The following is a 19,675-nucleotide window of genomic DNA, read 5'->3' on the forward strand; positions in this document are numbered from 1 at the left end:
GGCAAGGTTGCTGGCCGCAGTGAAAATTACATTCAGATGATCCTATGATAGTCGGGAACTTCTTCCTATGACAGTGTAACAGTATTTTGGTTTTTCAGTGTCACAATTTCACCTCCTATTTAAAGGGGTTGTCCACTACTTTTAATTAATCCCCCCAATGTATCCCCCCGGGGCCCCTAATGAATTGTGTAAATACCTTCCGTTGCCGGTTTCGCCTGTCAGTGGCGCTATGCTGGCGGCTGAGTCCGGGTCACGTGACCCCCAGGCTGCAGCCGCCGCTAATTTCTGCCGACGTCACGTCAATTTCCAGACTCTGGAAATTGACGTGACGTCATGAGCAGGCGTGACCCAGCCTCACAGTCAGCGGTCACTCATCAAGAGTGACTGGGTTGAGGGCGGCGCTGCGGGCGGGGCTGGGATAGGTGGGCGCGGGGGTCTTCGTGCCGGCGCCAGGGGTCTGTGTGCCGGCGCCGGGATGTGCGGGCGCCGGGGGTCTGCGTGCCGGCGCCGGGATGTGCGGGCATCGGGGGTCTGCGTGCTGGTGCCGGGATGTGCTGGGGTTTGCGTGTGTGCTGCAGGGGTGTGGGGGGGTGTGGTCATTGGCGTATGTGTCTCTGTGTACAGGCATCGTCTGATGGGACTACAAGTCCCATCGAGCTATGCATGCTACAGTGACAGTGAGTGACACATTAGCCAATGATGGGACAGCAGTAGTCCCGTCATTCGGCTAATGTGTTGAATGTAAAAAAAAAAAAAAACACATACACACATATACAATACAGACATACGACATGCGACAACATGCAGCATGCGACATGTGACAACAATCGACATGCAGCATGTGACAACACGTGACATGCGACGGCATGCGTCATATGACAACATGCGACATGCAGCATGTGACATATGTCAACATGCGATGACATACAACATGCGACAAGCGATGACATGCAGCATGCAGAGGGAGATATGATGTGCACACTGTAAAGTTCAGGAAGGGAGGTGTCGGCTGGATATCCAAAGTCAAATATACAAGAGAAAAACAGCCACACTCAAGTCTTTGCGTTTATGTAGAAAGTTTAGTTGCTTTTATTCACGTGTACAGGCACCACCAAATAATTTTCAAAGAAAAAAGGGGTGATTGCGGACAACAAGGTTAACGTTTCGACCAGGCACGGTCTTTCTCAAACCTCACTTTTGTAAGGGGAGTGGATAGGACAAAGAGAAGTATAGGAGGAGAGTCCCAGAAGGCAGCTCCAGGCAGAGTTCAGGGGTAGGGTGTCCGTCTCATTGGTGATGCAGTGCTGCATCACATACATACAGTACATACATACAACATACATATAGACATACAGTACATATAACATAGAGTACATACTCACCATCACTTGTCACTTTGATCCCCGAAGCCAGTGTCACCTGTAAAAAATATTAAAATAACAAACAAACACTATACTCTCTGATCCGCAGATATCCAATTAAAACGAGTGTCCCACGACGATCTCCCGTGGAGAGTAGCAGCATCAGCTGATGTGACCGCTCTCCAGGGGCTCCAGGAATTCAATGATGGAAGGTATCCTTCCACAATCTATTCCCCACAATGTATTCCTACGCCCTTGTGAGAAAATAGTCCCTAGTCTCACTTTTGGCATTACTGTGTGAGAAAGTTCCCACGCAGCAAATGCCATAAATTGAAACCAGTGAACTATAGTAACCTCTCAGTGATGCACTGCAGGAGCAATTGTCTCCTGTCAGTGTGTCACTGGAGGTCCTATAGAGCAATGACATCACCCGATGTCACTGTTCTATAGGGGAGATCGTCGTGGGACACTCGTTATTAATTGGACTATGGCGGAAAGTGAGTATACGGTTTATTATTTTACGTTTTTTGCAGGCGCTGAAGTGTGGTAAGTATGGTTAAATTCAGAATATTAAAATACTTTTTTCTGGCTGTGTCTTTTATTTTATTTTTTTTTAACTCTTTCACTACTATAGGATTAATAATGGATAGGCGTCATATTGACGCCTCTCCATTATTAACCCGGCTTAATGTCACCTTACAATAGCAAGGTGACATTAACCCCTTATTACCCTATATCCCACCGCTACTCGGGAGTAGGAAGAGAGGGGCTAAGTGCCAGAATTGGCGCATCTCACAGATGCGCCATTTCTGGGGCGGCTGCGGACTGGTATTTGTAGCCGGGGGGGGGAGGGGTGGGCAATATCCATGGCCCCTCTCTAGGCTATGAATATCAGCCCGCAGCTGTCTGCGTAGCCTTTCTGGCTATAAAATATAGGGGGACCCCACGTCATTTTTTGCAGGGGGTCCCCCTATTTTAATAGCCAGTAAAGGCTACGCAGACAGCTGCGGGCTGATATTCGTAGCCTGGGAGGGGCCATGGCTATTACCCCCTTCCCAGGCTACAAATATTCGCCTCCTGGACGTCGGCTTTCCCCCTCTGGCGCAGAAAATTGCGCGGGAGCCCACGCCATTTTTTTTTTTACATTTTTTTAAACTGAAACATATTGTTCATTAACCCCTTTCTGCCAGCTCACGGACTAGTACGTCAGCTGACAGTATCCCCCGCTTTGAGGTGGGCTTCGGCGGTGAGCCCACTTCAAAGCCACAACATGTCAGCTGTTTCAATACAACAAAAAAATTTACATGATCGCTAAACGGCGTAGTGAGAGAAAAATATCAAAATCCAAAATTGTGGTTTTTTTGGTCGCCGCGACATTGCATTAAAATACAATAACGGGCGATCAAAAGAACGTATCTACACAAAAGTGGTATCATTAAAAACGTCAGCTCGGCACGCAAAAAATTAGCCCTCATCCAACCCAATATCTCAGAAAATATAGACGCTACGGGTATCGGAAAATGGCGCAATTATTTTTATTTCTTTTTAGCAAAGTTTGGAATTTTTTTTCACCACTTAGATAAAAAAATAACCTAGACGTGTTTGGTGTCTGTGAACTCGTAATCACCTGGAGAATCATAATGGCAGGTCAGTTTTATGCTGTGTGCACACGTTGCAGATTTGGGTGCAGAATTTTCTGCACAAAATCTGCATCTCCTTGCAGAAAACGCAGCTGCGTTTTTGATTCATTTTTTCACGTTTTTTGCGTGGTTTTGATGCGGGTTTTTTGTACAGTTTGGATGCAATTCTTGGTGCATTTTTTGCGCGGTTTTGATTCAGTTTTAGCTGCAGTATTTGGTGCGGTTTTTTGCGTGGTTTTGATGCTTTTATATGCAGTTTTTGGTGGTTTTGATGCAGTTTTTGGTGCAGTTTTAATGCGTTTTTGGTGCGGTTTTGATGCAGTATTTGGTGCGGTTTTGATGCAGTATTTGGTGCGGTTTTGATGCAGTTCTTGGTGCAGTTTTGATGTAGTTTTTGGTGCGGTTTTCATGCGTTTTTGATTCAGATTTTGCTACAGTTTCGATGCGTTTTTGATGCGGTTTTGATGTGATGCAGTTTTTTATGCAGTCCTTGGTGCGTTTTCGATGCAGTTTTTGGTGCGTTTTGATGCAGTTTTTGCTGCAGTTTTGATGCAATTTTTGATGCCATTTTTGGTGCGGTTTTGATGCAGTTTTTGGTGTGGTGTTCATGCGTTTTCTATGCAGTTTTTGCTGCGGTTTTGGTGCTGTCATGATGCATTTTTGGTGAATTTTTGCGCGGTTTTGATGCATTTTTTAAATTTTTTTGGTGCGGTTTTTGTGCGTTTTTGTATGCGTTTTTGAAAGCTAAATGAAGATGTATTATTGAACAACAAAAAAAGATTTGTGATGTCATTATTGTCCAACCTCCTTTATTACATTTGTCCAACCCACACTCAATTACACACAGACTTATAGATGATAGATGAAATGGATAGACAGATCTACATATAGATAGATCTATAGATGCATACATCTATCTATTCATATATCTATCTATAGATATATCTGGATAGATATATCTATTGATAGATGTATGGATAGTATAGGGTGCGTGTCCACTGTCCGTATTACATCCGAATTAGCTGCAGATTGGATGCTGCGTACTTGTAGTCCCATCGGATGATGCCTGCACACACACCCAAAAAGACCCCCCGCACACACCCGAACAGTCCCGCACACACCCGAACAGTCCCGCACACACCCGAACAGCCCAGCACAGTTCCGCACACATCCAAACAGCCAGGCACACACCTGAACAGTCCCGCACTCACCCGAACAGCCAGGCACACACCCGAACAGTCCCGCACTCACCCGAACAGCCAGGCACACACCCGAACAGTCCCGCACTTACCCGAACAGTCCCGCACACACCCGAACAGTCCCGCACAGCGCCACACACATCCGAACAGTCCCGCACACATCCGAACAGCCCGCAGACCCCGCCCGCATACATCCGAACAGCCCGCAGACCCCGCCCGCACACACATACACGCACACAGTCACTGCCCACACACTTACCTCCTCCCGAACTGCAGCATTTCTCGGTCCCACATCCACAGCAAAACTGCAGATCTTTTTTACATCTGCGGTTTTGCTGCAGATGTGCCCGACTCAATGAAAGTCTAAGGGTGCAGAAACACTGCAGTTCGGCACAAAAGAAGTGACATGGTGCGGAAAAAAAAGCTGCGTTTCGGTGCGGCCTTTTCCGCAGCATGTGCACAAGTCTGCGGCTCCCATAGACTTACAGTGGTTGTGCACTACACTGCGGATTTGATGCAATTCTGTGCGGCAAAAAATGCTGCGGATCTAGAATCAAATCCACAACGTGTGCACACAGCCTTAGCATTTAGTGAACCTAGCAAAAAACACGGCGAATGAGCCTCCTTACCTTGACAAGCCAGCTGGTATGTCACTCTCCATAAGGAGAAACATTACCCCTTAGACCCCAGTCCAGAGCCTCTCACCTAGCCAAATTAGTTCTCATGCTTCACACTGATGAGGGCCAACAGCCCGAAACACCGTGTCTGCTAATTGAGACACTGATTTGGCTTTTATCCTAAGGCTGGAGTCACACTAGCGAGTTTTACGGACGTATGAGTGCAGAAAATACGTCCGTAAAACACGCCTAACAAACGTCCCAATTATTCTCTGTGCCCCTGCTCCTATCTGCCGTATTTTACTGATCAGTATTATACGGCTTTCTACGGCCGTAGAAAATCGCAGCATGCTGCGTTTGTCACCATATTGCGCAAAAAAACGCCAATGAAAGTCTATGGAAGCCAGAAAAATACGGATTACACATAGACCAGCAGTGTGACTTGCGAGAAATACGCAGCGGTGTTAGAGAGAAAAGCCGGTAATTCAGTGCGGTGTACAGTAAAATCACACTGACAGCTTACAGTAGAATAGGTAGAATAAATGTGTACACATAGAATAGGTATATATATATATATATATATATACGATACGATACACTTTATTGATCCCGTGGGAACTTATGGTATCACAGCAGCACGACTTAAATCATAAAAATCATAAAGGAATTACATAGTTGACATGACAGTGGAGTTGACAGAAGAACATTATACATTAGAATAGGACATACACAACAAGTGAACTGAAATGTAGAGAAATAAGTAGACATTCACCTTGGTGGTTTAACCCTAATGTTATTGTTGTACATTCCCATGGCAGTTGGCACAAACGATATATGTCAGTGAGACACATATATGTATATATATTATTACTTCACACAGCGCTAGATGGCTTTAAAGCCGGTAATTCAATTACCGGCTTTTGCTATCTCCTTCCTAAACCCGACATGATATGAGACATGGTTTACATACAGTAAACCATCTCATATCCCCATTTTTTTTTGCATATTCCACACTACTAATGTTAGTAGTGTGTATATGCAAAATTTGGTCGTTCTAGCTATTAAATTAACCCCTTCCCGACCTTTGACACAGCGTATGCGTCATGAAAGTCGGTGCCAATCCGACCTGTGACGCATATGCTGTGTCACAGAAAGATCGCGTCCCTGCAGGCCGGGTGAAAGGGTTAACTACAATTTCACCCGGCCTGCAGGGACAGGGGGAGTGGTAGTTTAGCCCAGGGGGGGTGGCTTCACCCCGCCCGTGGCTACGATCGCTCTGATTGGCTGTTGAAAGTGAAACTGCCAATCAGAGCGATTTGTAATATTTCACCTAAAAAACTGGTGAAATATTACAATCCAGCCATGGCCGATGCTGCAATATCATCGGCCATGGCTGGAAACACTTATGTGCCCCCACCCCACCCCACCGATCGCCCCCCAGCCCCCCGATCTGTGGTCCGCTCCCCTCTGTCCTGTGCTCCGCTCCCCCGTGCTCCAATCACACCCCCGTGCTCTAGTCAAACCCCCCCGCACTCCGATCCCCCCCTGCACAGCGATCCCCCCCGCACAGCGATCCCCCCCCGTGCTCCGATCCACCCCCCTGCACAGCGATCCCCCACCCCGTGCTCCAATCCACCCCCCCGTGTTCCGATCCACCCCCCCATGCTCCGATCCACCCCCCCGTGCTCCGACGCCCCCCCCGTGCCCTGATCTCCCCCCCCCCTTATACTTACCTGGCCTCCCGGGATCCGTCCGTCTTCTTTCCTGGGCGCCGCCATCTTCCAAAATGGCGAGCGCATGTGCAGTGCGCCCGCCGAATCTGCCGGCCGGCAGATTCGTTCCAGAGTGAGTTTTGATCACTGAGATATAACCTATCTCAGTGATCAAAATAAAAAAAATTGTAAATGCCCCCCCCTTTGTCACCCCCATAGGTAGGGACAATAAAAAAAAAAAAAAATTTTTTCCCACTAAGGTTGGGGTTAGGGGTAGGGGTAGGGTTAGGGGTAGGGTTAGGGTTAGGGGTAGGGTTAGGGTTAGGGCTAGGGGTAGGGTTAGGGTTTCGGTATGTGCACACGTATTCTGTTCCTCTGCGGATTTTTCCGCTGCGGATTTGATAAATCCGCAGTGCTAAACCGCTGTGGATTTATCGCGGATTTACCGCAGTTTTTCTGCGCATTTCGCTGCGGTTTTACAACTGCAGTTTACTATTGGAGCAGTTGTAAAACCGCTGCGGAATCTGCAGAAAGAAGTGACATGCTGCGGAATGTAAACCGCTGCGTTTCCGTGCAGTTTTTCCGCAGCATGTGTACAGCGATTTTTGTTTCCCATAGGTTTACATTGAACTGTAAACTCATGGGAAACTGCTGCAGATCCGCAGCATTTTCCGCAGCGTGTGCACATACCTTTAGAATTAGGCTATGTGCACATGGTGCGGATTTGGTTGCGGATCCGCAGCGGATTGGCCGTTGCTGATCCGCAGCAGTGTTCCATCAGGTTTACAGTACCATGTAAACCTATGGAAAACCAAATCCGCTGTGCCCATGGTGCGGAAAATACCACGCGGAAATGCTGCGTTGTATTTTCTGCAGCATGTCAATTCTTTGTGCGGATTCCGCAGCGTTTTACACCTGTTCCTCAATAGGAATCCACAGGTGAAATCCGCACAAAAAACACTGGAAATCCACGGTAAATCCGCAGGTAAAACGCAGTGCCCTTTACCCGCGGATTTTTCAAAAATGATGCTGAAAAATCTCACACGAATCCGCAACGTGGGCACATAGCCTTAGGGTTAGGGTTGGAATTAGGGTTGTGATTAGGGTTGTGATTAGGGTTATGGCTACAGTTGGGATTAGGGTTAGGGGTGTGGGGGATTAGTGTTGGAGTTAGAATTGAGGGGTTACCACTGTTTAGGCACATCAGGGGTCTCCAAACGCAACATGGCGCCACCATTGATTCCAGCCAATCTTGTATTCATAAAGTCAAATGGTGCTCCCTCACTTCCGAGCCCCGATGTGTGCCCAAACAGTGGTTTACCCCCACATATGGGGTACCAGCATACTCAGTACAAACTGCGCAACAATTACTGGGGTCCAATTTCTCCTGTTACCCTTGAGAAAATAAAAAAATGCTTGCTAAAACATCATTTTTGAGGAAAGAAAAATTATTTTTTATTTTCACGGCTCTGCGTTGTAAACGTCTGTGAAGCACTTGTGGGTTCAAAGTGCTCACCACACATCTAGATAAGTTCCTTGGGGGGTCTAGTTTCTAAAATGGGGTCACTTGTGGGGGGTTTCTACTGTTTAGGCACACCAGGGGCTCCGCAAACGCAACGTGACGTCCGCAGACCATTCCATCAAAGTCTGCATTTCAAAAGTCACTACTTCCCTTCTGAGCCCCGACGTGTGCCCAAACAGTGGTTTACCCCCACACATGGGGTATCAGCATACTCAGGAGAAACTGGACAACAACTTTTGGGGTCCAATTTCTCCTGTAACCCTTGGGAAAATGAAAAATTCTGGGCTAAAAAATTATTTTTGAGGAAAGAAAACGTATTTATTATTTTCACGGCTCTGTGTTATAAACTTTTGTAAAGCACTCACCACACATCTAGATAAGTTCCTTTGGGGGTCTAGTTTCCAAAATGGGGTCACTTGTGGGGGGTTTCTACTGTTTAGCCACATCAGGGGCTCTGCAAACGCAACGTGACGCCCACAGAGCATTCCATCAAAGTCTGCATTTCAAAACGTCACTACTTCACTTCCGAGCCCCGGCATGTGCCCAAACAGTAGTTTACCCCCACATATGGGGTATCAGCGTACTCAGGAGAAACTGGACAACAACTTTTGGGTTAAAATTTCTCCTGTTACCCTTGGGAAAAAAAAAAATTGCAGGCTACAAGATCATTTTTGAGAAAATAATTTTTTATTTTTATTTTCATGGCTCTGCGTTATAAACTTCTGTGAAGCACTTGGGGGTTCAAAGTCCTCACCACACATATAGATTAGTTCCTTTGGGGGTCTAGTTTCCAAAATGGGGTCATTTGTGGGGGATCTCCAATGTTTAGGCATACAGGGGCTCTCCAAACGTGACATGGTGTCCGCTAATGATTGGAGCTAATTTTCCATTTAAAAAGCCAAATGGCGTGCCTTCCCTTCCGAGCCCTGCCGTGCGCCCAAACAGTGGTTTACCCCCACATATGGGGTATCAGCGTACTCAGGACAAACTGGACAAGAACATTTGGGGTCCAATTTCTCCTATTACCCTTGGCAAAATAGGAAATTCCAGGCTAAAAAATCATTTTTGAGGAAAGAAAAATTATTTTATTTTCATGGCTCTGCGTTATAAACTTCTGTGAAGCACCTGGGGGTTTAAAGTGCTCAATATGCATCTAGATAAGTTCCTTGGGGGGTCTAGTTTCCAAAATGGGGTCACTTGTGGGGGAGCTCCAATGTTTAGGCACACAGGGGCTCTCCAAACGCGACATGGTGTCCACTAACAATTGGAGCTAATTTTCCATTCAAAAAGTCAAATGGCGCGCCTTCCCTTCCGAGCCCTGCCGTGTGCCCAAACAGTGGTTTACCCCCACATATGAGGTATCGGCGTACTCGGGAGAAATTACCCAACAAATTTTATGATCCATTTTATCCTATTGCCCATGTGAAAATGAAAAAATTGAGGCAAAAATATTTTTTTTGTGAAAAAAAAGTACTTTTTCATTTTTACAGATCAATTTGTGAAGCACCTGAGGGTTTAAAGTGCTCACTATGCATCTAGATAAGTTCCTTGGGGGGTCTAGTTTCCAAAATGGGGTCACATGTGGGGGAGCTCCAATGTTTAGGCACACAGGGGCTCTCCAAACGCGACATGGTGTCCGCTAACGATGGAGATAATTTTTCATTCAAAAAGTCAAATGGCGCTCCTTCCCTTCCGAGCCTTACCATGTGCCCAAACAGTGGTTTACCCCCACATGTGAGGTATTGGTGTACTCAGGAGAAATTGCCCAACAAATTTTAGGATCCATTTTATCCTGTTGCCCATGTGAAAATGAAAAAATTGAGGCTAAAAGAATTTTTTTGTGAAAAAAAAAGTACTTTTTCATTTTTACAGATCAATTTGTGAAGCACCTGGGGGTTCAAAGTGCTCACTATGCATCTAGATACGTTCCTTGGGGTGTCTAGTTTCCAAAATGGGGTCACTTGTGGGGGAGCTCCAATTTTTAGGCACACGGGGGCTCTCCAAACGTGACATGGTGTCCGCTAAAGAGTAGAGCCAATTTTTCATTCAAAAAGTCAAATGGCGCTCCTTCCCTTCCAAGCCCTGCCGTGCGCCCAAACAGTGGTTTACCCCCACATATGAGGTATCAGTGTACTCAGGACAAATTGGACAACAACTTTCGTTGTTCAGTTTCTCCTTTTACCATTGGGAAAATAAAAAAATTGTTGCTAAAAGATAATTTTTGTGACTAAAAAGTTAAATGTTCATTTTTTCCTTCCATGTTGCTTCTGCTGCTGTGAAGTACCTGAAGGGTTAATAAACTTCTTGAATGTGGTTTTGAGTACCTTGAGGGGTGCATTTTTTAGAATGGTGTCACTTTTGGGTATTTTCAGCCATATAGACCCCTCAAACTGACTTCAAATGTGAGGTGGTCCCTAAAAAAAATGGTTTTGTAAATTTCGTTGTAAAAATGAGAAATCGCTGGTCAAATTTTAACGCTTATAACTTCCTAGCAAAAAAAATTTTGTTTCCAAAATTGTGCTGATGTAAAGTATACATGTGGGAAATGTTATTTATTAACTATTTTGTGTCACATAACTCTCTGGTTTAACAGAATAAAAATTCAAAATGTGAAAATTGCAAAATTTTCGCCAAATTTACGTTTTTATCACAAATAAACGCAGAATTTATTGACCTAAATTTACCACTAACATGAAGCCCAATATGTCACGAAAAAACAATCTCAGAACCGCTAGGATCCGTTGAAGCGTTCCTGAGTTATTACCTCATAAAGGGACACTGGTCAGAATTGCAAAAAACTGCAAGGTCTTTAAGGTCAAAATAGGCTGGGTCATGAAAAGGTTAAAGGGTTAAATGGCAGAAAAATTTGGCGTGGGCTCCCGCGCAATTTTCTCCGCCAGAGTAGTAAAGCCAGTGACTGAGGGCAGATATTAATAGCCTGGAGAGGGTCCACGCTTATTGCCCCCCCCCCCCCCCCCCGGCTAAAAACACCTGCCCCCAGCCACCCCAGAAAAGGCACATCTTGAAGATGCGCCTGTTCTGGCACTTGGCCACTCTCTTCCCATTCCCGTGTAGCGGTGGGATATGGGGTAATGAAGGGTTAATGCCACCTTGCTATTGTAAGGTGACATTAAGCCAAATTAATAATGGAGAGGCGTCAATTATGACACCTATCCATTATTAATCCAATACTAGTAAGGGGTTAAAAAAACACAAACACATTATTAAAAAATATTTTAATGAAATAAAAACAAAGGTTATTGTAATAATTTATTCTACGCTTAATCCAATCACTGAAGACCCTCGATCTGTAACAAAAAAAAAATAATAAACCAGCAATATCCATACCTTCCGCAGATCTGTAACGTCCAACGATGTAAATCCATCTGAAGGGGTTAAAATATTTTGCAGCCACGAACTCTGCTAATGCAGCGTTGTTCCTGGCTGCAAAACTCCGGGGAATGAAAGTAAAGTAGGTCAATGACCTATATTTACCTTCATTTGCGGTGAGGCGCCCTCTGCTGGTTGTCCCTAGATCGTGGGAACTTTTCTAGAAAGCTCCCAGGCTCGAGTTCATAAGAGGCGCCCTCTGCTGGTTGTCCTCATATGAACTCGAGCCTGGGAGCTTTCTAGGAAAGTTCCCACGATCTAGGGACAACCAGCAGAGGGCGCCTCACCGCAAATTAAGGTAAATATAGGTCATTGACCTACATTCCCTGGGGTTTTGCAGCCAGGAACAACGCTGCATTAGCAGAGTTCGTGGCTGCAAAATATTTTAACCCCTTCAGATGGATTTACATCGTTGGACGTTACTGATCTGCGGAAGGTATGGATATTGTTGGTTTATTTTATTTTTTTTGTTACAGATCGAGGGTCTTCAGTGATTGGATTGAGCGTAGAATAAATTATTACAACAACCTTTGTTTTTATTTCATTAAAATATTTTTTAATAATGTGTTTGTGTTTTTTTTAACCCTTTACTAGTATTGGATTAATAATGGATAGGTGTCATAATTGACGCCTCTCCATTATTAATTTGGCTTAATGTCACCTTACAATAGCAAGGTGGCATTAACCCTTCATTACCCCATATCCCACCGCTACACGGGAATGGGAAGAGAGTGGCCAAGTGCCAGAATAGGCGCATCTTCCAGATGTGCCTTTTCTGGGGTGGCTGGGGGCAGGTGTTTTTAGCCAGGGGGGGCCAATAACCGTGGACCCTCTCCAGGCTATTAATATCTGCCCTCAGTCACTGGCTTTACTACTCTGGCGGAGAAAATTGCGCGGGAGCCCACGCCAATTTTTTCCGCCATTTAACCCTTTAATTTAATAGCTAGAACGGCCAAATTTTGCATATACACACTACTAACATTAGTAGTGTGGAATATGCAAAAAAAATGGGGATATGAGATGGTTTACTGTATGTAAACCATGTCTCATATCATGTCGGGTTTAGGAAGGAGATAGCAAAAGCCGGTAATTGAATTACCGGCTTTAAAGCTATCTAGCGCTGTATGAAGTAATAATATATATACATATATGTGTCTACTGACATATATATATATATATATATATATATATATAGTTTATATGTTTGTTTGGTTTTTTTACACATGGATCCCTTGTATAGCCGTATGTCGGTTTTGCAAGCCTGCGAGAAAAACACGCAGTACGGATGCCATACGGATTACATACGGAGGATGCCATGCGCAAAAAACGCTGAAACACCCTGCCTACGGAGGAGCTACGGGCCACTACTTTGGGGACTTTACAGCGTATTACGGCTGTAATATACGGACCGTATTGTCTTACGCTGAGTGTGACTCCAGCCTAAGTCATATTGCATGACTCGTCAAAGGGTTGATTGTGACTTGTAGGATTGCTACTTCCAACAGGTGGCGCTATACAGTTTAAGTCCTCTTTTTCTCAGAAGAGGCAATTTGCATAAGCAAAAAATAAGTGTGGGATTGCACTTTTTTTGCAATTTCATCGCACTTTGAATTTTTTTCACATTTTCTGTTACACGACATGGTAAAACCAATGGTGTCATTCAAAAGTAGAACTTGTACCGCAAAAGATAAGCCCCACATGGCCATATTGACGGAAAAATTATGGCTCTGGCAAGAAGGGGAGCGATAAACGAAAAAAGCTCCAGGGGTTTAGAAACATGGATATGGACATATCTATGTAAGTATACATAGATAGATACATATCTATCCATCCATCCATCCATCTATCTGTGTGTAATTTAGTGTGGGTTGGACAAATGTAAAAGAAGAGGTTGGACAGAAATGACATCACAAATCTTTTTGAAGATAGAGGGAGAGGTTTGGGTGTGTTTTTGGAGAGGGTGTGGTAGGTTCGGGCTTAGTGGCAGTGCAATGCATCATGGAACTTGTAGTATTAGAGCACAATAACTCAGGAGAAAGGAAGTTGTCGATTAACCCCATGAGAGCTGGATCCAGCACTAAAGATGTGCTGCTACAGCATGATAAAAGGTAATATTGCTAAAATAAACACAGTGGATGTTTTCAGTGGCACATAATAGCAAGATTTATGAAAAAAAATGTTTTATTGTAGTGGACAACTTCTTTAAGTAAATAGCAATGGAGCGTCAGTACTTGGAGCTGATAGGTGGGGCTGCTCTGTGTGCGACCTGCCATACCAATTGTGCAATATATGTATGACATTAAAACTACTAAAGTACAGAATGTAAAAGTAAAACCATGTCAAACATACATAAATAATCTTTATTGTGACCTGGTCAAGGTGACTTTTGTTCTACTATGACCTTACAGTCAGTATTTACGATGTTCCCTATTGTCTTATTTGACATTTACCTTTGAAGTGATTCTCTTTTTTGTACAGTTTGCTACTTGCAATGTTTATTGGCTCTCCCACCGATTATTTTCGTGTCTGCGTATTTTGCCCCTTTTATGTGTTCTTTCATATTGCGTAGTTAAAGTTATATGTACTTTTCATAGGTCTGCAAAAATAAAATTTTGAACAGCGGTGATTTTCACATACTTTCAATCACTGAACTCAGTAAAAATATCGAAAAGAAATTCCATCACGTACAGTTTTTCCACAAACACTGGTGACTCCATAGACTTTCTTGCACCATACTTTGACCCCTTTACATGACTTTGGGTGGATGATTTTGGTGTCATTAGCTTGGTTAGAAATTAATGGACACTGTGTTTGATTGGCTGCTGTGGGCAGAGAAAATGTTCTTAACCCACCTGCCAAAGAGTGTGGTGGTGTCCAGAGCATCCAATCAGAGCACAGCTTTCATGTTACATTAGCAGTATAAGAACTGAAAGCTGAGCTGTGATTGGTTGCTATGGGGAGCAAAGACAGATTTTCTTTAGGCCGGATTCACATTGCGTTAAACAGCAGCCCGTTCAACACATACGTGAGCGGACTGCTGACGAAAGTGCCGACATTCTCCATCGCGCTAGCGCAGATAGAGCATCTGCTAGCTCTATCTACACTAGCAGTGACGGACCCGGAAACGCTGCAGCCCGCGTCTCAGGGTCCGTCACTCAATAACGGCACATCGCTAGCACACGCCCATTGATGCGTCTGACATTGGACTCAATGGCGGTATTAACAGATTACGTTACATCGCGTATATGCCGCGGTGTAACGTAGTCCGTCTAACAGACGCCACTAACGTAATGTGAACCCAGCCTTACAGAGTTCATAAGAGTGTGGTGGTATGCTTATCACGATTCATTTCAGTGTTTAGTGGTTGTGGTGGATTAAGCTTCTGTTTCTAACAATGTGATTTGAGGGGGTGTTGTAATTCACCTGACAACTTTTGCTAGATTTGTGGTTGCTTTGTAGTGAAGAAACCGCAAAGGAACATTATGGACTTCCTTAGAAAAGTGTATGCGTACTTTGGTGTAAAACTAGGTGATCAGGACAAGTCATAGGCTCCACATGTAGTGTGTTCTGTTTATGTAGAAGAACTACAACAGTGGTCTAAAAGAAAGGGAGCTTTCGCTTTGGCATGCCTATGATCTGGAGGGAACCGCAAAATCATATTGATGACTTTTACTTTTGTACGTGCAACGTGGAGGGATTCAACCTTAAAAATAAGAAGGAAACTATGTGCCTGGACCTTCCATCAGCGATTCGCCTTGTGCCTCACAGTCCAGGAATACCTGTCCTTTCACCTCCAGAGAAACTTGAAGATACATGTGATTGAGAACATGAAGAGTAGGATTCTGACAGAGTTTCACGCTAGTCCCAACAAGCCACAGGTTTTCTCACGGAAAAAATTAAATTATTTAGCCAGGGACTTGTACCTTCCTAATCATTCTGCAAAACATTTAGGCTTTGGACTAAAGGAACAGAACCTGTTTGCTCTTTGTACCTGTTTTTCATGATACAGAAGTAGAGAAAAGGAATTCCCTCGATACTTTTCTCAAAACTGTGAACTAGTGTATTGCAGTGATGTTCCTGGGCTGATGGAAAAAAATAACATGGAGTATAATGTGAACCAGTGGAGACTCTTTATTGATTCATCCAAAAAAGTCGGAAAGCAGAAAGTACGCTTCAGTGCCTGTAGGGCATTTAGTGCACTTGAAGGAATGCTATGAGAATTTGGGCTTTATTCTCAAGAAACTTAAAGGGGTTTTCCCACGAACAAAAGTTAATTTTATTTCCTAGATAGTGAAATGAAAATAAGGCCCACAATAGGAAGTGATAAAAATTTTTTTTCCTGTGCTGAGATAATCTTATAAATCTGCCCCTGCTATGTGCTCTGAAGGAACATGGTCTGATCATACCACAACTCCTGGGCAGGGGAGGAAGCAAAAGAGAGTATACAAACATTAAAACCTGGGATCACAACTGATTATTTTTGTGAGGTAAAACATTTCTGTGCCTGTTTTTAAACAAATACCGTATATACTCGAGTATAAGCCGACCCGAGTATAAGCCGACCCCCCTAATTTTGCCACAAAAAACTGGGAAAACTTATTGACTCGAGTATAAGCCTAGGGTGGAAATGCAGCATTTACCGGTGAATTTCAAAAATAAAAATAGATCATTATTTCCCCATAGCTGTGCCATATAGTGCTCTGCACCGTTCATATTTCCCCATAGGTGTGAACCATATAGTGCTCTGCACCGTTCATTGTGCCCCCTAGCTGTGCCATATACGGTGCTCTGCACCGTTCACTGTGCCCCATAGATGTGCCATATACAGTGCTCTGCACCGTTCATTGTGCCCCATAGATGTGCCATATACGGTGCTCTGCACCGTTCACTGTGCCCCATAGCTGTGCCATATACGGTGCTCTGCACCGTTCACTGTGCCCCATAGCTGTGCCATATACGGTGCTCTGCACCGTTCATTGTGCCCCCTAGCTGTGCCATATACGGTGCTCTGCACCGTTCATTGTGCCCCATAGATGTGCCATATACGGTGCTCTGCACCGTTCACTGTGCCCCATAGCTGTGCCATATACGGTGCTCTGCACCGTTCACTGTGCCCCATAGCTGTGCTGTGCCATATACGGTGCTCTGCACCGTTCACTGTGCCCCATAGCTGTGCTGTGCCATATCCGGTGCTCTGCACCGTTCACTGTGCCCCATAGCTGTGCTGTGCCATATCCGGTGCTCTGCACCGTTCACTGTGCCCCATAGCTGTGCTGTGCCATATCCGGTGCTCTGCACCGTTCACTGTGCCCCATAGCTGTGCTGTGCCATATCCGGTGCTCTGCACCGTTCACTGTGCCCCATAGCTGTGCTGTGCCATATCCGGTGCTCTGCACCGTTCACTGTGCCCCATAGCTGTGCTGTGCCTTATACGGTGCTCTGCACCGTTCACTGTGCCCCATAGATGTTCCACATAAATTTGTGCCGCCGCTGCCGCAATAAAGAAAAAAAACCACATACTCACCTCCCTTGATTGCAGCTCCCGGCGTCTCGTTCCGGCGCCTCCATCTTCCCGGCGTCTCTGCTCTGACTGATGAGGCAGAGGGCGCCGCGCACACTGTATGCGTCATCGCGCCCTCTGCCTGAACAGTCAGAGAGCGCAGACGCCGGGAAGATGGATCGGCGCCCGGCGGCTGGAACGAGGACAGGTGAATATGCTATACTCACCTAGTCCTGGCGATCCTCGCGCTGTCCCCTCCTGTCTTCGGTGCCGCAGCTTCTTTCTCTATCAGCGGTCACCGGCACCGCTGATTAGAGAAATGAATAAGCGGCTCCGCCCCTATGGGAGGTGGAGCCGCTTATTCATTTCTGTAATGAGCGGTCCCACGTGACCGCTGAAGAGAGGAAGAAGCTGCAGCGCCGAAGCCCGTGGGACGGCAGGGACAGCGCGAGGATCGCTGGGACTAGGTAAGTATACCCCAGCGCCCTCAGCCCCTCACCCGCCGACCCCACCGCTACCGTGACTCGAGTATAAGCCGAGGGGGGCACTTTCAGCCCAAAAATTTGGGCTGAAAATCTCGGCTTATACTCGAGTATATACGGTAAATGTTTTACCTCATAGAATCAGCTGTGATCCTGTGCTGTCCCACTGTCGATATCTTCTCTTCTGCATCCTCCTCTGCCCAGTAGCTGTGCTATGTTTAGACTATGTTCCTGTGTAGTCAGGCACGGCCATTACACAGTACGCAGCAGGGGCTTATGTATAAGATTATCTCAGCACAGGAACATATGTTTAAATCACATCCAATTGTGCAGCCTATTTTATTCCAAGATCTAGTGAATAAAATGAACTTTTGTTCGTCGGAAAACCCCTTTCACTACGAGGATCAATGATGGTCAATATATAGTGATCTGAAAAATCTCCCTTTGCTCCTTGGGCAGCAAGGATGATACACAAAGTACCCATGCTTTTTGTGTGAATGGGACAATTGGGATAGGGCTCATCACTGGAGCCAAAAATGTTGGCCAACGAGAACATCTTTGCAACCTCAACTCAAGAACATAGTTGCGGAAAGTTTAGATGATCCCAATAAAGTTCTCCTGCCACCACTCCTCATTAAGCTTAGACTGATGAAGCAGTTTGTGAAAGCTCTACCGAAAGAAGCGGAGACTTTTAGCTACCTGTGTACCAAGTTTCAGGGACGACCTAAAACAAAACTGAAGTAAGGCATTTTTGAGGTTCCAGCTAATCAGAAAATCATGAAGGACGACGTGTATATGTTGAAAAAAAAATGAAAGCTCTTAAGAAAAGGACTTGGGATTCTTTTAAAGAAGTCATGAAGAAATTTCTAAGTAACAACAAAGATCCTAAAATTAGGCCCATCATAGCAAAGTAGGAGAAAAAGGAGTACCAGGCGGTAACTTTACTAAAAAACAGTATAAATCTTTATTAAGTGTCAAAAAGATCAGGTAAATCACAATATAAAGACACATACACCAAGAAGGTACAAACAGGGAAAGAGGTAATCACCTCAACAATGCAAAATATCAGGCATTAGTACATAGCCATAGTGCATAGAAGACCACGGGAAAGAGTAGAGTGGACGCAAATCACACAAAGTAAACATAAAAATGTGAAGGGACAAGCTTACCAGGGCCTGTAGAGTGGAGAGGTGGTGACCCCAAGGATAGATGTTAACCCCGACGTGCATTTCGCTGGCACAAATGCAGCTTTCTCAAGGGGATGGTTACAATGTGCAAATAGGACCCTCAAATAGCCCCTGTGATAGGTCACATGGTCACAATGGACCAATCAAAATGGCATCTGCGGTGCATCCGCAGTGCGCGCATCAGGTCCTGCAGCAGCCAGGGCATCAAATACTACAGCGCAAGCGGCGAGGATCTAGAGATGCCCGGCGGCATGGGGACCCGATGAGTCACACCGTACACCATAGATGGACTGTAAGGTACTCTGCATCAATATAATGTATAAATCTTGCAGATACACTAAGGACTGAGCCCAAGTGACCATATATAAAGATGGGCACCACAATCATTGTTAAAGAGAGGAAGAAATAAATATTAGAATAAATCGCTCACATTAAGGAACATCAACAAATGGAAACAGTACATCTAGAACCACCACTGCATAATAATAAATAAAACACATATCAGTTGTAGCTCTATATAACCCCGCCTCCACCACTGATTGGTAGCTTTCTGCCTATACACAGTAAGTTGCCAATCAGTGGTGTGGGTGGGGTTATATAGAGCTCAGAATTTCCAAAGAGAAAAAGAAAGTTGGCACTCACTGTCCCTTGTAAAACATAGATGAAGGAGATCTTTTTGGACACAAGGTGGATGATGGCCGTTTCGTGCCTTCCTGCTCTTTAAGGCCAAGTTCACACGTTCAGTATTTGGTCAGTATTTTTCATCAGTATTTGTAAGCCAAAACCAGGAGTGGGTGATAAATACAGAAGTGGTGACGTGTTTCTGTTATACTTTTCTCCTGATTGTTCTTCTCCTGGTTTTGGCTTACACATACTGATGTAAAATACTGACCAAATCCTGATCGTGTGAACGTGGCCTAACAGGTCCTGGAATGGGAGGGAAAGTCCTGATGATTCATCTTAAATCATAGCTCCTCCCTGACAATTACATCCATACATTGAATCAACCGCCCCCATTTGTCACAAATGCATCAAAAAGATGAAAACAACAAATTCCCTCATTAA

General features: G+C 44.9%; 1 protein-coding gene across 3 annotated transcripts in view; it reads left to right on the forward strand.

Annotated features, from left to right (window-relative positions):
- Positions 1-19,675, forward strand: part of ARMC9 (armadillo repeat containing 9) — a 290,214-nt gene that overhangs the window by 256,623 nt on the left and 13,916 nt on the right. The window lies entirely within an intron of this gene.

The sequence above is a fragment of the Ranitomeya imitator genome, chromosome 5, assembly GCF_032444005.1.
Source record: "Ranitomeya imitator isolate aRanImi1 chromosome 5, aRanImi1.pri, whole genome shotgun sequence".
Taxonomy (NCBI): Eukaryota; Metazoa; Chordata; class Amphibia; order Anura; family Dendrobatidae; genus Ranitomeya; species Ranitomeya imitator.